Source organism: Cavia porcellus, unplaced genomic scaffold, assembly GCF_034190915.1.
Source record: "Cavia porcellus strain 051 isolate PalLab524CR breed Dunkin Hartley unplaced genomic scaffold, mCavPor4.1 scaffold_19, whole genome shotgun sequence".
NCBI classification, from domain to species: Eukaryota; Metazoa; Chordata; class Mammalia; order Rodentia; family Caviidae; genus Cavia; species Cavia porcellus.
The window spans coordinates 58,812,460-58,833,304 of NW_026947502.1; the positions used below are offsets into that span (position 1 = coordinate 58,812,460).

General features: G+C 39.6%; 1 protein-coding gene and 1 pseudogene across 3 annotated transcripts in view; one reads left to right on the forward strand and one right to left on the reverse strand.

The window, feature by feature from the left end:
* Window positions 1-20,845, reverse strand: part of Nsmce2 (NSE2 (MMS21) homolog, SMC5-SMC6 complex SUMO ligase) — a 281,922-nt gene that overhangs the window by 83,870 nt on the left and 177,207 nt on the right. The gene's annotated exons all lie outside the window — the stretch shown is intronic.
* Window positions 14,907-15,835, forward strand: LOC106027122 (T-complex protein 1 subunit beta-like; annotated as a pseudogene).

Here is a 20,845-nt window from a genome sequence, read left to right on the forward strand (position 1 = left end):
CCACATCTATTGAAATATTTACCCCTAAAATAGCCTTGTAATAAGAGTGGAATGTCCTTTTTTGATGATTTCCTTTGAAAAATACATATGTACTTAACTGGCAACTCGAAACTGCTGGAGGGAGCAGATCATATAAATCTACTTATTCAAAATATTCCCTTCATGTTGGAATCTACCTATCAAAAACATTCCTTGACATCTTACAGTGATTACATGAACACAACAGACTGAATACGCCTTGTGCATTCACCTCTGCATGCAGCGCCCTCCTTCCGTGAGTGCCTCACTCCTTTCCTGCCTGGCCCTCCTGCACAGACTTCTCACAGGCCAGACAGAGGGAGATGCCTCAGGTGTGTGCATTCTGTAGCAATGGGATTGTGACACACAGTCAAGGAAGACATCAGGCCTTAGGCAGTTTTTGAACACCTTACAGTGGATTTCGGCTTTCAGGGGTGCAAGTTACATTACTGAATGCCAACCAAAGCCATATCCAAAAGAAAGGAGGACCTGCATGGAGCGAAGCAGGAGCACTCCCTGAACCTATACAACTATGAACTTTCAACACTCACTCTGGAGGAAATGGCTCTATCATACTGTCAACATGCTTGCTGCATAATCAGTTCCTAAAACAATGGGCTGGCACTCTGAGTCACCCCAAGTTTGAAGGGCGACTGGAAAGGTCAGATCCGGCATGCCTCACAAAAGCAAACAGTGTGAGCAACAAGGTGCAGGCCTTTGCTCCGGAGCTGCTCCCAGGCCTAGTGGCCATGGCATACCTTTCCTTTCTCTGTTCTGGGGCTGCTCTCAGGGCTTCTGTACCTCCCCCAACTTCCTATCCTTCCCAGAAGCCGGACAGGCTGGCAAGCAGCCCTGCAAGAGGGCACAGATTGAGGCCCTAATGCAACCACCAGAGAGCCCCCACGCCGGCTTTCATCTTTGCAGGAATGTGGCATTAATCCCTGTAAGCTCCAAGAATTCCCTGAGCCCTTTTCTTTTTCTAAGTGAAATAAGACATAACAACAAAATGAAACAAAATGTCCAATGTCCCTTCCCTTGTACAGTAAGGCCCATCATCATTTCCACACAATCAAGTAGAATGCAGAGATGTACACATGTCTCTTTGGACTGAGACAGTTCATTTTTAAAATCCCAAGTATGTTCATTTTCTAATACCTTCCCCTAACATCCCATCAAACATAAAAACTAGCCAGAACCCAACTAACAGTGATTTTTCTGGCCAAAACACTTTTGAGACAATTTCTTCATTTTTGCTTCTCAAATTATATGGCAATTGATTATTCATTTAATTTATAGTTGTTATCAGTAATCATTACTAAATTTAACACTTAAGGAACATGACAAAGATAATTTGTTTTATATTTGATCTTGTGCTTGATTGTTTTTAGAACCAAAAAAAAAAAAAAAAAAATTTAAGAGGCCAACATTTTTGAAGTGCTTGAAAAGTAGGGTAGCATTTAGTCACTGTGCCCCTAGTGACAAGTATCACGGCTTGACTGCTAAGGTTAGAAAAATGACTTTAGACACAAATGCCCTCTTAGGAACAGCTTGATTGAACCTCACACAGGGTAAACAGTAGAAGGATGGCTGATCATTCCACAATCCTTTTGTGTCAGTCTGACAGGGCACACAAATACGAAGAAAGCACTCCACCTCCCAAGGAATTTATCATACAGGAAATAGCACTTGCACAGAGGGTGTCAGGCAGTGTGGAAACTCAAAGACCTCCAGGGCCATGGAAGGACTAAGGAAGGAGTCATTACCAAGGCCACCAAGCCCACAGCTCCACAGGAAGCATTTACACTGTCATTTGTGCAAAGGAGGCCCAACAGCTATGCACCACCACGGTCAAGGCTGGGGACTCAAGAAAGGCTTTCCAGAAGAAATGGCATGTGGCAGGCCTGTGAGAAAGCTTTTCCTCTTACTAGTGGGGTAACTGCTATGGCCTTTCTACTTGTTTACCTGTAACACAGCTAGCAGTACTAACTTCACTGGGCTATTCAGGCGGAAAGAAGAAAATACATTTATATGAACAGCACAGTCTCTGTGTTAAATCTCTTTCCCCTCCCCTGCCCTCCTTTCCCCTTTCCTTTTGTCAAAGGTTCCTGGAGCTTCTACCATGCCACACATTCTATCAGGTACTAGATAGACACACAATCAGGAACAAGATGTACATAAGCCTGCTTTTGTGAGGTTTGCAATACCTTAAGCCTATTCTGTTACTAATTATAATTATAATTTTATCTGTAAGAGAAGGTGGGCCAAGTAGAAGATTCAGTCAGAGCAAAACCAAAGATAGATGTACTGCAAACCATCAGGAAGAAGGGGTTTCAGTGTGACAACATATAGTAGAAAAACTAACAGAGAAGAGTAAGAAAACTCAGCCACACAAGTTGCAGGGAGATCTGGGGGGAAAATAGGTTGTCTACATGTCAGTTCTGCTCAAATGGGAAGGACTTCCAGGAAAGCTGCCTAAGAATGAGCTCATGACTGACCATGCTTGGCTTAGAGGATGGCCAGGGCTCAGGGAGCTATGTGAGTAGTAGGCTGGGCATTCTTCTTTCTCAATGAAATCAAGTAGCTTTTCTTTGTAAAAAGCTACTTCTGGGAGAATCCAAGTATTTCTTTGGTAGAGACCAAAAGCATTAGGTTGGCACAAAAGATCCAGTAGGAAAGCAAACCTCAGGCCTCAAAACTGATGGCATGGCAAGAGGTCAGGGATTAAAGGAATATAGGTGCTGGTGCCTGCTCTAATAAACTAAATGTGGAAGCTAGGTAGGGCTGAATCACCTAAACAGAACGAATGGGTTAGAGAAAGTGAAGAAAACTGAGATGGGGCCGAGTTCTGGGCTTGAATGCCAGCTCTTCCAATTATTAGCCCATTAATGAAGATCTGTTATGTACATGTGCCAATTTCCTTATGTAATCATTATATACTGTAACTAATTTTTAAATTTTTTTTTAAAAAAAACTGTACTAAAAAGGGAAACCCTAGAGCTTTACACTTATTTGACAGGGTTATAAGAATGACTAATCTAAACACACTTCATAACACCTGAAGCATGTTAAGTGCTTCAATAGTACCTCCTTTCCTAAAGTGATTAGAATCTATACATTGAGTATATTGTAGGTCCAGGGAGAAGGAATACAAACTGGAGGAATTAGAAAGATGAATATTTAGTGTAGCTGGGGAGGACAGCAAAGGAGACAATACAAGTGAGTAGATACAGGAAGCCAAGGAGTGGTAGGATAGGGGTACCTTGTCAGTTTGCTTAGCTGTGTCCTGGACATGGTCTTACACATAGAAAACCATAAGAAGGCATAGGAAGAACAAGGCGTGTGACGAACATCACAGCCCACCAGGCAAGAGAGGAGTTTTAACCAAGAATGGTAATGTAAAATGGTATGCATGGTCCAAGAAGAGCCATCTATATGACATGGGAGAGCCAGGTGAGGGGGGCAAAGTGAGGAAAGTTTATGGAAGCTTCAACAAGTCTCTTCAAGGAACATCAAATGTTTCAAAATGGAGGACAAGAAAGAGTTTATTCTAGGGAGAAGAAAGAATGTATGGCAGGGAAAGGGAGCAAGAAGTTTTGGGAACCTTTTTTACATTAGCTAAGATGTCAAAGTCATTCAGGATAGAAGCAGGAATGAAAAGATGTCCCCTGCAAAAAAGTCAGATACTCAGATCACTTAAAATAATGTATGTTATTATTGTCATTTTTATTCTTTCCAGAATGGCCTGAAAAAAATGCCAAGACCAAACAAGCATCAGAATTCTACTGGTGGTCAAGGAAACTGAAAATGTATTTATCTTACATAGAAAGCAATAATCTCAGGCAAATAAATATACATGGCGTAGAAATACTACAGGTCATGTGCCAAAAAACTTCCGTAATCAAAAACGGGTAACAGGGAGTTAACTGAGAAAAGAACTTACCCCAAAGCCCAGAAAGCAGAGTTTTCTAATGTTCACAACGTCTTAAAACACTGAGTTGACTTAAAAGCAAATCACTGGATTTTTAAAATCCTGTTTTACTAATTTACTTTGGAACCCTTTTCATTTTTAGTAAATAAAACAAGTCTTTGGTTTCATTTTAATTATTTTTCTATTTTGAGATCTTGAATGCTGGAAGCTTTGTGTTTCAAGTTACCATTTTGCCCAACAGCAAGGGTTACTCTTCATCTCTTCATGGGGATTGGTGAAGGAGGGGGTTTCAGGCAGAAACCCAGTATGAGAGGTCCTTATCTTGAGAGGAAGTCCTCCCAGAGTGACATCACTGTCTAAGTGAGTCATCTACAATATACTCCACTTCGCATAAAGAGAGATCCCCAGTGCAGTGGGAGCTATGCAGAACAGGGCAGACGCACCTAGAAAAGTAGCTTAGAAAAGGCAAGGCAACTATTAGATCCAGGTCCTATCAGGAGACCAGCGGAGAACCAATCACAGACCACATTCCCAGCATGCATATTATAGCAACCCAACCTCACAGGGTAGAAACTAAGACAGTGGAAGGATGCCAGCTGATACCAATCTGCAGTCCAATCCAGGACCAGGGTCACAATTAGATCCTGGTCTCTAATATCACTGTTCATTTCTCAGTCCACTCTGCTAGACTGAGATAACTTCAGAAGACAGTCCAAGGAATCATTATTGTACTGTAGTAGAGAGAATTATATAAAAAAGTTACAGTCTCAAATATGGTCATAAATTGTATGTTGAAAAGATAGTTTTCTAAAAACAATTTTATTTTAAAGAGAGTAAAACAGAACAAAGCAAATCAGAACAGAACAATGCAAGCACATAGGACTTCAAAACAAGACAACAGGACACCAACAGTGGCTATCATAATGTCTCTTGTTTTCTTTGAAATAGCTGGCCATACCTTCACACACAATAATATCAAACTTAACAAAACAGTATAAAGCCAATCAAAAGAATGAAAGCATTACAGGACTTTAAAACCAGGTTAACAGGAAATGAACAATGGCTACTATAATACCTCATTTTCCTCAAAAAACTTGTCCATACCATCACACATAATAAAATCAAATAAAACACAACAGAATAAAACCAATCAAAACAAAAAAAGAAAAGCATAATAGGACTTCAAAACTAGATGATAGGAAATCAGCAATGGCTACTATAATGTCTCGTTTTCTTCAAAATAGCTGTTCACACCATCACACATAATAAAATCAAACAAAACAAAACAGAATAAAACCAATTAAACAAACGAATGAAAGTATTATAAGACTTCAAAACAATATAATATGAAACAACCATGATTACCAGAATATATCCCATCATGTTCAAAATAGCTGCCCATACCAGCAGACAAAGTAACATCTAACAAAACAAGACAAAACAAAGGCAAATCTAACAAAATTGTGAAAACAATACAAGAGTTCAAGATAAGACAGTAAGAAATTGACAGTAGTTTCCATTTTTCCCTTCCAGGTATTTCCTCCCCTTTGCTCTTACATTAACTATTTTGCTTTTGGATCCCACTAACTCCTCCTGTTTCTTATGCTAGTGTTCACGCCCATGAGTTCAAACTGTTTCACCCATGAACATGATCTCCAATTGTGTCCATTTCCCTACAAGAGCCTTGAGACTATTTTACTTTATAGCTGGGTAGCTTTCCACTGCATGAAAATACCATATCTTTCTTAGCCATTCTATAGTTGATGGGCAAGTTACTCCTGATTTTTTTCTGCTCTCCTGTTACATGAACAATTGTTTTCTGCCCTTTGATTTTCAGTCTATGAATTTCCTTTCCAGTTAAAAGTGTTTCTTGTATACAGTATATTGATGGATCTTGTTTCTTGATCCAATTTCCCTATGTTTCTTTTTATTGCTGAACTGAGGCTATCTAGATTAATGGTTATAACCAGAACACATCAGTTTGTCTCTGTGGAAAGGTAAGGAAAGGAAAGGAAAGTTTTAAAAAACCACTTTCCAAATCTTTTAAATGAAAATCAAATTTAGGACAGTCTAGGAAGCTAGTTCAAACAAAAGCTAATTTTGTTTAATGAACTAACCAGGAAGGTATTGTGAAAGTATTGTGCAACCAAATGCTTAGCTAATTACTGTGAGATCAAATAACTGTTGCCACAGTTACTGCATGCTGTTTCCATAATAACTTTTTTATCACTTCAATAAATCTTTGTGACGCAGCAAATATAAAAAGTTTACTGTAACATGACTATACTGTTTTGGAAGGCACACACTGATGGTCAACCTGCTGAAATTACCTTCCCATATTTGTCAGTGAAGGAGGGGCGGTACCAGTATCTGGTTGACTCAAGATCAAAATGTTTCACTGGCTTCTTTAATAGGCTGTAATAACCTCCACAGTTTAATTTATCTGGTCCTGTAATCCAACAGAAAAGTCAAAGGCCCTTTCAGTATTATACTTTATTCACGAATGAGAATAAATATAACAGCAACCATTTATAAAGTAGTAACAGTCAAATTCCATGTGGGGCAGCTGATATACATCAAGATTAAATCCTTCCCACAGTGCTATAGGACAGGGAGCCTGCCCAGGGTCATCCAGCTCCCTCCCTCTTGGGGTGATTTCAGCCCTGGTCTAACTTCAAAGTCAGCTTCTCTCTCTCTGTCTCTCGCTCTGTCGGTCTGTCTCTGTCTCTGTCTCTCTCTCTATATGTAACTGTTTTATTGGTGCTATACAGTGTTACAGTCATACTAGAGTATCAAAGGAAGCTTTGTCTGACTGTTCTGTTGGTTGAAGTGATGTCATACCTCCCTAGAAAATAAACAATCTTTCCCTGGATATACTAGGAGCTGAAACTTAGTTTTATTACAACCTCCTCCCTGCCATATGCAGAGCATAGTCATTTGGTCACCTTTATTCTTTCCTTGATCTTGTTCACCCATTTCTAGGTCTCAAAGCTTAGAGGTTTTTGAATAAGTGAAATGGAAAACATGGTATGATATATTAAGGCTGACAATAAACTTGCTTATTGAATGTGATAAGATAAGGAAACTGCAGATTCAAAAATTGAGTTCTGTCAATGTGATACTATGTAACCTTGGGCAAGCCACTGAGTATCTTTGGGTATTTTCACGTGGAAAATGGAGCAAGAATCCTCTCCTCCTCACTCACTGGGATGTTATACAGATCAATTGTTTAATGGTGCTGAGTTCTTTGAAGATATAAAGTGCTAATTATAACAACCATTATCAAGATGAAACAGAAAGCATACATGTAATTATAGAGCTATTAAGAGAAGGCCTGAAATCCAGTACCAAAAGGGCCTCCCACTGCAGTGGAAGCAAGCATGGTCCAGAACACAGAAGTGGAAACCCTAGGAGCTCCTACCTATGAAACCTGATTCATAATTATTCAGCACTGTTCCAAAGGTCTCCCTTCATTGCTGGTTTCACAGATGAACAGGCAGGATTCATGGCAGGGATGAATCGACTCCTCTGATGATTCGGCCGATGTAATCTTTCAGGACAGAGACAGCTGAAGGCTGATATCAGTCACAGGTACTCCGGCTGCCTTCCCCCAGCCCTCGTCCCTGACTCTACACTGTTATTCTTCTTACAGTATCCACTCAACAACTAATTCCCACCGCCTCCCAACTCTCTTCCCTCAAATCTGACTGCTCCTTTTCATCTGAGCACTACCTTACGCTAGACCCTCCTTCTGCACCTCAGTCACTACAACAGTCTTTTTGTTTTCAGACACGGTCTTACCACATAATTCAAGTTGACCTTTAATCACTGTGTAACCCAGGCTGGCCTCAAACTCATGAAGATCCTCCTGCCTCCGCCTCCTGTGCACCACGTGCCAAGCCTATAATAATCTTATAACTGGTTTCACTGACCTCAGCTTTCCCTCCCCGTTAAACCTGTTCTACGTTCTACCCATAGTAGAACCCAATGCCAATCATGACTTCCTTCTGTTTAAAACAACTCACACAGGATATAATTCACATTCTTAGTAAGTGATACCAAGATTTTTATTAACTATCTCTGTATACGGCCTCCCCCTTCATGTTTTACCTTTCCCCATATACACAGTCAGCCAACCCCTCACTACAGTCCCCACACTTTCTATTACTGTATTTGCCATTTGTCTCGAACGTCTCATCTCTTGTGAAGATGCTAGTCCTGCAGTCATAAGTGCAGTTACTGTCACTGACCTCAGCTTTGGCATGAATTATGTATGTACTAAACAAATGAATGAATGAAGCAGGCATCTGGAGGCCAAGTTAACCAGTTATGCTAATTTGTTATACCTTCGGTACGGTAAAGGTTCTTAGGCAATGATTTGATTTGTTTTTTTAGTACGATTTTTTTTTTTTTTTTTTTAGTACAGGGGATCAAACTCACAACTGTGGGCTTGCAAGGCAGATGCTTATGCCACTGAGCTAAATCCCCGGCCTGACTGATTTTTTTAATCATAAATGCTGATGACTGATTCAGGATGTCAAGTCAGTGAGATTCAAGTGAACTAAATTATCCTTTGTAATGCATACCTAAATGGTTTGCATTTGCCTTTTAAGATTTTGGGTTTCGTCAAATTCCTTGAATGACTTGCCAAGCAGCAGATACTCTAAACAGAAAGAGTTAATGAACTTGTAGAAAGCTATGACCATTCAATGTTCACATCAGAGCCCTGCTGCAGAAAACATCTCTTCATCAAAGTTAAGACAGAAAAAGGAAACTCATCATTTAAGCTAGTGAATGCAATAAAAAGAGTGTCATTTTATACCAACATGGTTTTATGAACTCAATGGATATGGAGGAAGAAGTAAAACAGTATTTTACTTCCTTGTTATGGACACATAAAAACAAATCAGCTATCTATCTCACTCCAGAAAGAATGGCAATCGTCAAGAAATCAACCAGTAACAAAATGTGCCAAGGCAAAGGAAAAAGGAACTTGTCTTTATTGTTGGTGGGAGTATAAATTGTTACAACCACTGCGAAATCAGTACGGAGATGCCTCAAAAGATTAAAAAGAGATTCCACTTGACCTAGCCACTCTCTTTCTAGATACCTTCCTGGAAGAATTAAAAATATCATACCACAGTGATACATGCATACACATGTTTATAGCACCAAAACACCTATAGCTTGGAAACAGCCCATATGCCCTTCAACTAATGAGTAGATAAAGAAAATGTGCTTTTTATATATAATGGATACTATTTTGTCATAAAGAAGGATAAACTTGGGAGTCATTTTTAGGTGCATCTCAAGATCATAATCTTTTTTTTTTTTTTTTTTTTTTTTTGGTACTAGGGATCGAACTCATGACCTAGCGCTTGCCAGGCAGGCACTTATGCCACTGAGCTAAATCCCTGGCCCTCAAGACCATAATCTTAAAAGTAAAACAAATCAGACACACAAGTTTAAATATTGCAATCTCTTGTGTGAGACACCCAAGTGAAACCAATCTGCAAAATGGAAGACAGATATTGGGAAGAAAAACTTGTTTAAAAGGAAGGAGAACAAGGAAAGAGGAAGGGGGAAAAGGGGAAAAGAAATTTTAAAAAAAGAGAGAATAGAAAAAAAGAGAACAGTTTTTGTAAATGGGAAAAGAAGAAGGATTGAAGGGAGGGAAGGGGAATGGGTAAAAAAAGAATTAAGATATATTATACAGGTATACATTTCCCATGATGACTGTGATCATTATGAATGGCCAACATGTACTAATAAAAAGTAAAGACTGAGGACGAGGGATGTAGTTCAGTGGTACAGTGCCTGGCTGGTAAGTGCAAGGTCATGAGTTTGAATGTCTGTGGCAAATAAATAAATAAATAAAAATTTAAAAACCAGCTATACATGAACGAGATTTACAAAGTAATCCAATACATTTTCATTTATTTTGGGTACCAAAAATAAATGTACCAAAAAAAGTGAAAATTTTAATCAGCTATTCATGAATGAGATTCACAAAGTAATCCAATAGATTTTAATTATTTTGGGTAACAAGCAAAATTGTCATACATGAAAAGCTCGAATTTAGTGCAAAAAAGAATTATATAACATAAAATATATTAAAAATAAGTTTATAAGTTCTTTCCCCAATATGTGCCAATTTGAAGTCAATTATGAAACAAAAATACATTAAAAATAAGTTTATGCTCTCTTCCCCCAAACTTGCCAATTTTAAAAAAATCTTAGAAGTTGACAAAAAATGGTGGTTTAAATGGCTAGTTGCAAGACTTCTGGGAGAACATGGCGGATAGATAGCAGCAGCTTTGGAGGCTCTCTGAAAAACCACACTTAAAATCCAGGAATGGTGCCGGGCGAGAAATCCTAAGCAAGGGGAGATATACTTTGCTGACCTAGGAACGAACTAAACTAAGAGAAACCAACTGGAAACGCAATCCCGGTGTTATAACAGGAACAGATAAGGTCTCAGCGTGGAAGCTGGACCCTGCGCCACTGGAAGCTGCGATTTGAATTTCCTGTAGCCACTGTTGCGTCCCAATCAGTGCAGCAAGGAGAGAGACGTGAAAGCTCTGAGAGTGGAAAGCGGTGAATGGAGTTGAGAGCGGGACTGGCCGGGAGCCCTGCATCAACCTGTGGTGAGTGAGCGGGTCGGGGACACTTCCATTAGAGTAGGAGGCTTCAGCAAAGGACATATTGGGACCGGGCAGAATAGCCGGAACAGGTGGTTGCAGTGACTTCAGTCACATATTCCCCCCTCAAGCGGGATTGGTGGGCAGTGCCTGGCCTGCATGACGCCGCTGACTAAGACCCAGTAGGCTAGCCCAAACCACATTCCAGCGCCTGGAGGTGCACCCTAGCAGTGAAGCCTTCGTTAGGTTGACCTGGAGGGGCGGGCCCAGCATAGGCTGCCCAAGGTCTCTGTCTCCCTAGTACACTGCAGTGGGCGGGAAAACCTAGCCGGCGCAATTCAAACAAACTGTAACCAACAAAGAAAGAAACTGGGCCTCCTATATTCGCTTGTATAAAAGGAACAAAAAATATGGGAAGAGGGAGCAACAAGAAAGGGTCCTCGGCCCCCAATCCTGAGAAACATGAAGTATCAGACACGGCACCAATAGACATAAAGCTCTATCTCTAGAGCCTTATAGACGAGTTCAGGAATGAAGTTATTAACGACTTGAAGCAAGATATAAGTAGAATAGTTAGAGAAATGCTAAGTACCACCCAAGAAAAAACAGATGGTGGAATGGAAGAACAGAAAAAAAGGGGAGAATTGTTTGATGGAGAAAATAGAGAAAACACAGAATACGTGAAGCAGCTTCAAAGAGTTTATCAGGAAACTAAAAACTCTATCAAAAACTGGCATAACAGCTTGAAAGAAACTAAGGATAGATTATCTGAACTGGAGGGCAGATTTGAAATAGGGGAGCATGAAATGAAAAACTTCTTAAAAATAACAAAAAAAACCAAACAGCAATAATACAAAGGCTAGAAGATGATAAGAGGATCTATAACTTAAGAATTAAGAACATAAAAGAAGAAGTAGGGACACAAACAAATGGACTACAAAAGCTATTCACAGAAATAATCCAAGAGAATTTCTCTAATTTAGCAAATGGTAAAGATACTCAGATGTACGAGGCACACAGCACCCAGCTACCTACAACCCAAACAGAGCTACACTCAGGCATATAAAAATCAAAATTCCAGAAATCCAATATAAGAACAGAATATTAAAAGCCATCAGAGACAAGAAACAGATCATTTACAAGGGAACACCCATCAGAATTACAGCAGACTTCTCGGCACAAACCATCAAATCATGAAGAGCATGGGGGGGGGAATAATTCAAGCTTTGAAAAATAATAACCTCCAGCCAAGATCGATATATCCTGCACAACTGTCCCTAGAAATTAATGGAGAAACAAGGTGCTTCCAGGATAAAGAGGAGCTAGGGGAATTTGCAACCACCAATTCAACTCTACAGAGAATACTGCAGGATATTCTAAAAAAGGAAAATACCAAGATTCCAGAAACAGTGGCAGAGAGGCCACAATGAATGGAGCAGAAAGCGAAATGAAGACAAACTGACAACAAACGACAGAAAAAGAGCTCAACAGAAATGAGGCAGAGAAGATCGGATGGTAGAAACAGCTATTTTGGAGAAAACAAGACATCATAATAGCTAGTACTGATTTAGTATCACTGTGTTTTGAAGTCCTATCAAACTTGTATTCTTCTGTTTCCATTGGTCTTAAAAGGTTGTATATTATTGGATTTTATTATATATGATAATATAAGTAAAAACTTTTATAGACAAGGAGATTATACAGAAACCACTGTTCATTTTCTGTTAATTGGTTCTAAATACCCTGTAATAATGTCATTCTCTTGAATGGTTTTATAGTGCCTTGATATTTTTGGTGCTACAGTATACGAAGTTATACTGAAAGATTTCAAGGTAAGAGACACTATGGTTAACTATTTTTATGTCAGGATATTTAGTGGTGAAACACTATTTTGCTTAAATGGTTATGTTTTGACCTATGCTGTTCTGTTGTTATGCCCTCTTTTATCTCAATCCCTCCTTTTTTTAAATTATTTACTTTTTTCTTTTTATCTTTTCAATTAAGGGAAAAATAAAAAATAGCAGGATATATTATAGTAACCTATTTTGATTTCCTATTAACTTGATTTGAAATCCTGTATTGCCCTCATCATTTTGTTTTGACTGATTTTCCTCTATTCTGCTTTGCTTGATAGTACCAAGTTCGAAAGTATAGGCAAAACTGTGAAAACAATAAGATTCATTATGACGCCCATTCCGGTTGACTATTATCTTCTTTTAAAGTTCTGTAATGTCTCCAATGCTTTGGTTTTATTCTTTACTGTTTTGTTCAATTTTATTATAACTGGCAATTCTTCTTAAAATAGCAAGAGGCAGTATGGTAACCATTGTTGATCACCTTGTATTTTGTTTTTACATTATCTATTATGTCCATCCTTTTGATTTGACTGACTCTGTTCTGATATGTTGCATTTGGTTTTACTCTCTTCAAAAAAAAAAAGTAATAAGAATTGTGGGAGTAATAAAACCCAAAATGTATAATTGTCATTGTACAAAAGAAAAGGAAAGAAAGTGCTCTAAAGGTTATAACTGCATATATGTTTAAGTGTATAAGATAGATAACCATATTACTGAGTTTTTTTGGATCATTGAACAAAACTGTTTGCACTCTCACTGTTTGAAAGTCCACTTTATATGCTTCAATTTTGAAACTTGAACAACTATTTCTAAGATGAGAATATGTAATCTATTAACTAGTGATTTCTTACTGTTTATTTTTAAAATTTTGTATTACTGGTACCCTTTTTCTGTTTTTTTTCTCCTTAAATTAAAAAAAAAAAAGTCTAGTTGCCATCCAGAAAAAATGTCCTTTCTCATATTAACTAGAGTTCAAAGTTACACAGTGAGCACCTAAGAGAACTGTTTCTGTTTTAGTTTTCTAGTTTGTGATACTCTTCTGCCCCTTGCATACTAGTTTTTCTTTTCTGAGCTCAAGACTGTGCCGATGACTACTCATGAGTTTTGACCTGCAGCCTCTGACTGTCAGCCACACAGTTCCTTCTGAGGTCACTTCCTCCTTGGGTTCTGCGCTCTCCCACCTGCTCCATCTCAGACGATGCCTCTTGTAACACAGCCAATGGATGTGTGGGCACTGCTGCTCCTGCTAAAACTTCAACATTAAGTCTGGATATGTGGCTTTGAAATCATTCATTTTTAGTTCTGATTTTTCTTCTAAATTCCAGGTCTGTACCTCCAACTGTCTAGGGAAAATTTTAACTGCTTATCACAGTACTGCTTCAAAGAAAATATGAATATATAACCTTACTTCTCATAGAGAAGTAAACTTTTTTTTTTTTTTTTTTTTGAGATGGGGTCTCACTATGCAGCTCAGGCTGGTCTTGAGCTCACTTTGCAGTCCAGGCTGGTCTCGAACTTGTCAGCACCAATGTTTTTTAGAACCGTGGCCCCCTCATTGGTTACCATAAGAGAAGTATTTCGTTCTCTGCTTATAAGAGTTTTCAAGGTGCTGTTTAGCAAGTCTCCAGTGGCGATGGCACTAATAAAAGAAGGCAGTTGTCTCTACTGTCTATATCAGCTCTAGCCTTAAAGATGGTAACAGCTGTAAGGGAAAGAGATACCACGGTTCTGAAGAACTGGGTGGATAAGCCAATCCCTCACAGTTCTTTACCTGGTAGCCAGCAGAAAGAGGATGGCCTGCACCTTCAGTGGGTATTTTGGTCCCAGGAACCAAACTCCAGACCTTGTGCTTGCCAGGAAAGCACTGAGCTAAATCCCTGGCCCTTGTGCCTTGTTTTAAATCACTTGACTTTTAAGCATTTGTGGATGAATCTGGTATCAAAAGAGCTACAAAAGCTAGGACTGGTGGGACAGATCCATAATCTTGGCACTCAGGAGTCTGAGACTGGAGGGTCACAGTGAGTTCAAGGCCAACATGGACTACATACTGAGAAGCTGTCAGGAAGAAAAAAAGACAGCTACAAAATAGCACTTTGTAGTAATTGCTGCCTTACCTAGTTCTAAAATCTGTGACCCCAGTTAAGAATAAATGAATATTATACAACCTGGCATGGTGGTGTACACCTATAATCTTAGCATTTAGCAGGCTAAGGCAAGAGGATCTCCGTGAATTCAAGGCCAGCCCAAGCTACATAGTGAGACCTTGTTTCAAAACCCAAAAGAAAAAAAGAAAAGAGTACATGACTCTAGCCAACTCTACATTAGCTATTACCTATTGCTTTTTAAATACTAGGAAACCGTAGAATGAAAGAACAAATATGAATTCAGTAGCTTGTCTTGTAAGTCAAAATTCCTCCTATACATTTTGCTGGTTAGTGACGTTTCTCAAATAATAAAAATATTCATGTCATCAAGAAGCTAGGAGGGAATTAGCATATGTTATTTAGGTGAAGGCTTTCTGTTGGATAAAAACTGGAGTAAATCAACCAAAGCAAATTGAAAATGTCAAAATTCTTATTGCAAATACCGGAATGGATACAGACAAAATAAAGATATTTGGTTCCTTGGGTAACTAGTTTCTACAGCAAAGGTTGAAGAAATAGAACACACAGAAAGGAAAAAATGAAGGAGAAAGGTGAACATATTCTTAAGCATGGAATAGACTTTTATTAATTTATAATTCTCTTGACTAGCGCTTTGGTGCTGCTGGTGTCATGGCTCCTGAGCATGCAGATTCAGAGGTATGGAATGCTGAGCTCTAGTCACAGGTGGTGAAGTTGGCTCTAATTCTGTCCTCTAGAACTGGAAAAGTTTAGAAGTTGCAAACTTATTGAAGAAGTCATGACTGAAGAAGACAAACTCGTTCATTTTTCTGGGGTTGCCCTGGATGAGGCCTGCACATTGCTTTGCATAGTGCCATTCCACAAATTGTAGATGCAGTAGACGGATCTTTGCATGATGCTCTGTGTGTTCTTGCCTACACTGCACAGGATCTTAGAATAGCTCATGGAGGAGACTGTTCTGAGATGCTGATGGTGCATGCTATGACACAGATTGTCAACAGAATACCAGGAAAAGGAACTGTTGCAGTGAAGTCTTTTGCTAACCTGATGCTGCCATCCATCATCCCTGACAATGCAGACTCTGACAGTGCGGATCTGGAAGCCTGGCTCCAAGCTGCTCATAGAGAAGGAAAAGTAACTGTTGGACTATGTATGAAGAAAGGTACCATGGGAGATATGGCAATACTGAGCATAACAGAAAGTTTCTAAGCGAGATGACAAGTTCTTTTGAGTGCAGCTGAAGCAGGCAAGGGTTCTATGTATGGATAACATGATCAAAGTGGACCATGGAAACGCGTCCCTTTCATGATTTCTGTTAAGCATTCCCATGTGCTGTTGGTATCTGGATCAGTTCACAGTGAAGCTGTGTTTGAAAGACTTTAACTTCTTACAGAAGACTCTGGAATTGATATTGATTGGTGCACATTATATCTTTAAGTTTGGATATTTAGCTGGTTTCTGTTTTAACATGGGAGGAAAAAGCCAGTGAAGGTGTATGATATAAATTTACAGGGAAAAAAAGCACAGAAAGGTACATTTCTTAGCATTAAAGATATCCTCAAATAATGGAGCTAAGGCTAAGGGAACATTAAAAGCTGATAAGGCTAAGGGAACATTCTGCAGCAGATATGCAGAAAGATGACCAGGGTCTGAGGGGTATGAGGAGAAAGACAAATGACTCAGGGTCGGAAAACTCTGTTCAGACTTGTAGTCTAGCTTGCAGCCTACACAAGCCGGGACGCACGATCCCCAAGGCAGGGCTGGCACATGCTGGGGTAAGAAAGGCACTGGCCTCAGGGGCAACATTAAAAGAGTGCGAAATAACAAACAGCTGGATATGGGGGCCCACGTAGAATCTCTGGTTCAAAACCAGCCAGTACTACAACCTGACCTACATAGTTGAATCTTGCCTCATCAAACCAAAACACACAAAAAACAAACCTAAAACAAACAAAAACCAATTTAAACTAATCCAGATGAGTAACACTTTAATGAAGTAATTTAAAATTGAATGGTGAAAGTCACAATAAGCAATGTACAATTTGAAAGAAAGCAAGGTTCTGACCCTGCATCTGCATGACTCCCTTACCTCACCTTAATCCCCAACCTGCCAGACCTTGAATGGATTTTAATTTTTAGAAATACTGCATAAAATATAGCTGGGTGTGGTAGCATACACCTGTAATCCCAGCACTTGAGAGGCTGAGGCAGGAGGACCATCAGTCTAGACCTATACAGTGAATGCAAGGCCATCCTGAACTGCATAGTGATATCTTGTCTCAAAAAAGTTGCATAAAACATTATTTCACTCAACTACTTAGTTTTGGGCACCTCTTAAATCCCAAGAGAGTTACTTCAACCCTCCTGTGGACCTGAAATTTATCATGCAAACAGCAACAAAGAAAACAAAGAAATATCATGCTCTTAGGGTAGATGTAAAGACTAAAATGAGGCATCTGCGTGTCTTCCCGGTATTGGAAGAAGTAGCAAAATTTTCAGTTTCTTTGTTTATTTATTTACTGGGACAGGTTCGCTATGTAGTTCAGGCTGGCCTTGAACTCACTTTGGAGTACAGCCTGACCTTGAACTCCAATCCTCTTGCCCCAGCCTTCCAACTCTTGGGATTACAGGTGTGCATCACCGCACCCAGTAGTATCACTATAATAAGAACTATAAGAGTTGAGGCTAAAGGATAGGCTTATCAAATTCCCATGGAACCAATCTGATAAACTGTCCTGCTTTTCTTCTATTCTTTGCCAGTTTTTTCCTGGGTTTGTGGGCTCTTCCACAATCCCTGAAGCAACTTCAAAAACACCCTGCATTATCCTTTGGAAACACTGCCATGACACCACTCCAAATGACAGCCATGGACAGGAATCCACAGAGGACATCATCAGGAGGATCTTCTGGAATATTAGGTTTATCCAGCCCTTTGAAAGGAACATCAGTGGAGTAGAAAACAGAAAATAAATAGACACACTAAGATTACAAGGGCACTTCCATTAGTGACAGGCCACTTTGGGCTCTGCCTCAGACTGCGGAAAGCAAGGCTAGAGCTTGTTTGAGGGAGAAGCTGGGAAGTCCTGATCTTGAGACATCCAACCAGATTCTGGTTGTGCCTATCTGCATGTTCATTTGACACACATTCAGAGTGCCAGCTACATTTCAGGCATGGGATTCAGAGATAGTTCCCGCTGCAAGCAGCCTAGTATCTGGGGAGTCCGGATATCAAGAGAACTCTAGACGACAGGCATTTTTCATTTATGCCACAGGTAGCACTGTTGTAGACACTGAGCGGGGCAGCATAGAGCAAGAGAAAAATCTCTACATCTAGCAGTGATATTTTGACAGGAATTCTTGTTACTTCAGGGTTGAGTTTATAGTAGGGCAGACCACATTTCTCATTCTAGGGTAGGTGCAAGGAAACTTAGGAGCTAGCAGTCAATTAACATGAAGCTACAAGTCATTTGGGATGTTCCTCACAAGATTTGTTCTGGGATCCCAGTGTCTAACAGAGGGTCCCCAGAAACATGGCAGAGCCAGTGGAACCTCTCCCTCCATCTCTAGGAAACTGCAACTAAGGCCACGAGCTCTTCGGAATTCCAAAAATCCAAGCATAAGCTTCTTGAGGACAGCTGTCATCACATACCATGTCCCTCTCTCTGCCCTTTAGTTCTAGCATTCAGTCATCAGTTGCTGATTTAATGCAGCATATGGACTAAATGATATTCCTAAATGAATTTATTCACCATAGGTATATTTCTCCACCACCTCACTAAGAATTCCTGCCCCATGGACAAGAATTTGGGCAACTGTACATGTGGAGGAAGTGGTAAGACACCAGTTCAAAGGAACAACAAAAGTATCCATCCTCCATGATTCTTCCACAGGCAAAGAGATGGACAAAACTGCTACCACAGTACAAGACTGTTACTTGTCTTCATATAGTGCTTAATACTTTCCAAAGTTCTTTCAAAGCCACAGATTCGATACTTTCATCAAAGTTATAAAGCAAACAGAATGCACAATGCCCCATTTCATCAGAGAAAACTAACACAGGAAGGTCTTCACCTGAAGTCACACAACTTATCAGTGAGTCTGCAAGGAAAACTGGATGCCCACTGGGAGGCCTGCTCCACTACAGGACTGTAGAAATGACAGCACTGAATGCAACTTCAAAGTGCCTAGCACAGGTTCGGCACATGGTAGGCACGGGCTGTGTTATTTACTGTTATTACTTTATGTCTAGAGCAACATTTGGCAAATGAATGAACAAGAAATGAATAATAATGAACAGAGAAATGAATGAGTGGCAAAACAAAGGGAACACATGACAGCATTCATAAAACTATACAAAATTGATTTCACCATGTTTGTAAAGCTTCTAAATTGCTTTTTTATTTCCTTATCTGACTTGCTTTAGACAAAAGTGGATGTTTTCCCCTGACCTATTTTCAAAGCTAACTTTTTTTTTTAATCACTACCGGATATTGAACTCATGACCGCCTGCTTGCAAGGCAGGTGCTTATGCCGCTAAGCTAAATCCCCAGCCTCTCAAAGCTAACTTTTAAATCCCTTAAATCTTAAAAATTAAACATTTGTTCTGTAAATGTATAGTTGGCCAGGCAAGAAAAAATCCGTAAGTGTAAGTATACTGATTAAATTTCCAGAATTAAAAATACTAATATGAGTTATAATAAAAAATGTGCTGCATGTCCAATAAAAGAATTAGTTGCTCATACTTTAAAAGCTACTCAAGTTATAAATTACCTCAAGCAAAAATAGTAGAGCACAGAAGACAAACTGAAGAAGTAAAAAAGGCAAATGCTTCAATAAACAGTAAAGGCCTCATGATACTGGAGATTGCATTTGAACACTCACTGTGTTTTCTGGTGAAAAACAAGAGGTTCAGCTTTCTGCCTTTGACCATTTCCTATCTCTTCCTAGAGAAGAAAGCTGAAGTCAGCCAGCATAAACCTGCCCTGAACAGCACCTAGCACAGTAGCAACTGCTGATAAATGTTGAACCATCAACTTTGGAAAACTGCACAAAAATTACAGGGAATGACTCTGTAATGACTGTGGAGTACTTTGGTAGACTCACAAAACTGATTTTTCTCCCATTCTTCCCTGAAATGTAAATACTCAGATTTCTTTGCTATTGAACATGTTTCTCTGTAGGCTTCCTTCCACACATTTATCTATGGTATAATGCAGTCATGTTCTGCTTTAAAATATCTGCATTGTGGGAAATACATGGAATAAAAAAATTAAATCATGATAGAGTAAGAAGAAGCCTAGCCAGATTCAAAATCTCACTTTATAGAAAAATCTTAGGCCAAGAGAAGGAAGACAAATTATCGCTGGTTAAGTGCCCAGTAAGTGAGGAAGACCAGGGGACTAGAATCCAGATCTAGTGGTGAAGGCAACCACCACACACAGAACAACCGTCAGATTCAGCCCCAGTGACTCAGAGCAATCATCCCTTGACCCAAAGAACTGCCTTGGAGATGGGTGCTACTCAGATGACTTTATCTTTAATTTTATCTTCTTGTTTCCACTCACCAAAAGCACATTTTCACTTTGGGATGATACCTGCGACCTAGCCTACAGACTCAGACTCTCCCAGGTAAAGGCACACTGGGGCTGCTTCCTTCTATAACACTGTGACTCACCCTGGAGATATCTCCACCCAGATTTCTTGATCTGAAATCCAAACCCAAGAACAGGGTAGCAGGATGCTTCTAGCTTTGACTTTTAACAAACTCTGGTCTCTAGAAAGTCATCGTGCCTTTCTGGAACACTTTGAAATTTTAAATGAATTATTTATTGAGTAACTTTATGGCCAGTATTATGCCTGACACTGAACTACACACTTTAAATGCAGCATTTATAAATGGCTCACACCTGGAATCCTAGCACATGGGAAGCTGAGGCAGGAGAATCCCTGTGAGTTCAAGGTCAGCCCAAATTACCCAGGGAAACTCTGGCTCAAAAAAAAAATTTATATTCTTATGTACTACATATGTATATATAGCTTTTGCCAGGCATAGCGACATATGCCTATAATCCCAGTAATCTGGAAGGTAGAAGCAGGACTTCAGTTCAAGCCCAGCCTGAGCAGCAAATTGGCGAGATCCTGTCTCAAACTAAAAATTTAAAAAGACCCAGGGATGTAGCTCAATGTAAAGTCCCTGAGTTCCTTGCCCTAGTACAACTGTAGTGTGTGTGTGTGTGGGGGGCATATAGTCAGCTGTGATAATTTGCCCTCACTGAATTT